Source organism: Apodemus sylvaticus, chromosome 7, assembly GCF_947179515.1.
Source record: "Apodemus sylvaticus chromosome 7, mApoSyl1.1, whole genome shotgun sequence".
NCBI lineage: Eukaryota > Metazoa > Chordata > Mammalia > Rodentia > Muridae > Apodemus > Apodemus sylvaticus.
In genome coordinates this window covers 74,970,997-74,973,603 of record NC_067478.1, presented here as the reverse complement: position 1 = coordinate 74,973,603, position 2,607 = coordinate 74,970,997, and positions in this window count along the sequence as shown.

The following is a 2,607-nucleotide window of genomic DNA, read 5'->3' as shown; positions in this document are numbered from 1 at the left end:
CTTGTGCTATTTGGCCTCAGAAGGAAAAATGTGAAGTTCTATAGGAAGAAAGCAGTGGTGAAGTTAGAACGCACACCAGCGGTTTGGCTGTGGCTCCTGTCACTGGAAGGGTGCTGGACTGGAGAGATGGGCATTTTGTTTTATAGTGATTGGACACTTAGACAAGACAAATTTGTGGTTACAAGTCAAAACAAGAATGACCTTGGGAGGCTCAGGTTCTGTACAACAGTTGGTCTGATAGACCCTTATCATCTTGCCCTTGAGAGGGTAGAGTGACGTGCATTCTCAACTGAGAGTCAACTCTCTGAAGTTCATTCCAGAGGAACAATCACAATGCTGAGATTTCATCAGTAGCATTTGCTGAGGCAAGCCTCCTTATTGAAAGCAAACTCAATTAACAAAACAAATCAAGAGCTGGTAAAAGCTCTCACCCACCCCCAAGTTTGACAACCTGAGTTCATCCCCCAGGACATACATTCATACATACTTACTTACTTACTTACTTACACACACACACACACACATACACACACACACACACACACACACACACACACACACACACACACACACACTATAAATATATAATTACAAAAATAAATCAACATACACAATGTCCCAATTCCTACCCTTGATCAAAATTATTTTCCTAGACTCTACCCTCTACAAAAAGAATGCATTTCTTGGACACCATCAAAGTGTTCAGAGTCTTCATTAGGGCATCTATGGAATTCAAGATGTTACACACGACAGTCGTCTGGTAGTTTTAATGAGGATCTAGGACTACAACCACAGGCTGGTTAAACAGTGTTCATGGGGGTCAGCAGGAGAGGCAGTGGGGATGGAGGGACACAGAGCAGGGAGAAGAAAGGGGGCAAAAGAACAATGATGGGCTGGGCAGAGAAGGACAACAGGAAGAGTAGTGTGCCCAGCAGTGACTCATGTGACACTCAGCCATCTGCTCCCAGGGATGGCCTGTGCCCTGTGCAGGTTGCTCCTTGTTAGGCTGAGCAGCTGGACCTGCTGGTTTCAACAACATGTTGCTGACTGTGCCTTCAGTCAGGTTTTATCAACTCCTCTTACAGGGAGGAGCTTTAGGGATGGTACTAGTTCAAAAAAACCAAGTTGAAGAAGCTTGTATCATTCTCATCAAATGCATTTTCCAATGGCAGATGACCCACTCCAAGCTTATGTAGATAGAGCCAAAAGTGTAGGAGACTGGCCAAGATTGACTGAGTTTGGCCTCACACTGGAACTCTATGTCCACAAAAGTGATTCCAAATTGGATGTGGGGAGCTCTGTGGATCCCCTGATGTGCTGCAGAAATTTTTGTATGTGCTCATTTACACTTCTTAAAAGAATATTTTGTAAGTGGGGAGGTAGTGGTGCACGCCTTTAATCCCAGCACTTGGGAGGCAGAGGCAGGCGGATTTCTGAGTTCAAGGCCAGCCTGGTCTACAGAGTGAGTTCCAGGACAGCCAGGGTTATACAGAGAAACCCTGTCTTGAAAAAAACAAACAACAACAACAAAACAAAAAAAAAAATTGTTTTTATGTGTGTGTTTGCATGGGTGTATGCACATATTTATGCAGGTGCTTGAGGAGGCCAGCAGAGGGAGCTAGAGTCACAGGCACTTATGAGTTGCCTGCTATGGGGGCTGGGAACCGAAAGTGCACATTGTATAAGCAGCCAGCACTCTTAGCCATGGAGTAGGGGGTCTCTCCAGCCCTCATGCACACTTTTGAGAGGAGAAAGGCCATAACCTTCACCAGACTCTAGGGCACTATTTAATAACATTTCTCCCCTGACCTCTCTTGCAACCTTTGGTTTCTAGTGACCACAGAACTTTCACAATTGAATTCATTCTGTTTGCTCATCATTTGTTAACTCATTCTATTACTCTACCATTTCAATAATAATCAAGTTCAGGACACCGGGAAAGTGTCTGTGCATATGATGAACAGTTTAATTGCTACAGTTTTCCAGTTGATCTAAGAGTTCGTAGCTGTTTGTAGCTGCTCCCTTTGTTAATCAGGAGCTACTTTGAATAGGTTGAGGTTTTTTCTCTTGCAGAGAAAAAGATGCTTAATAGAGAAAGGAAGCAGGTCAACCAGATAGCCTAGCAGGTAAAGGCACTTGCAGCCTGAATTTGAGCCCTGGATCCCACAAGGTGGAAGGAGAGAGCCAACTCTTACATTGTCCTCTGACCTCCACAATGGCACAGAAGCATTTGAACACATACACACACAAACACAACACACATACTAAAAATTAACAAGTTAAATAATGGGGGAGAAGAAAGAAGCAATGTTGAAATACTTTTGATAGCTTTATTTTTTTTAAAAAAAGGAAGGGTTCATGTTATATAATCCAGGCAGGCTTGAAACTTACAGTCACCTGCCAGTACTGGGGTTATGAGAATGTAGCACTACATCTGTCTTAAGCACCTTTCTTGGGCCAGGCAATGGTGGTGCACTTCTTTAATCCCAGTACCACAGGAGGCATAGGCAGACAGATCTCTGTGAGTGCAAGGCAAACCTGGTCTATACAGCCAGTTCTAGAACAGGCAGGGAGACAAAGAAATCCTGTCTCACTTTCTTGGAGGAA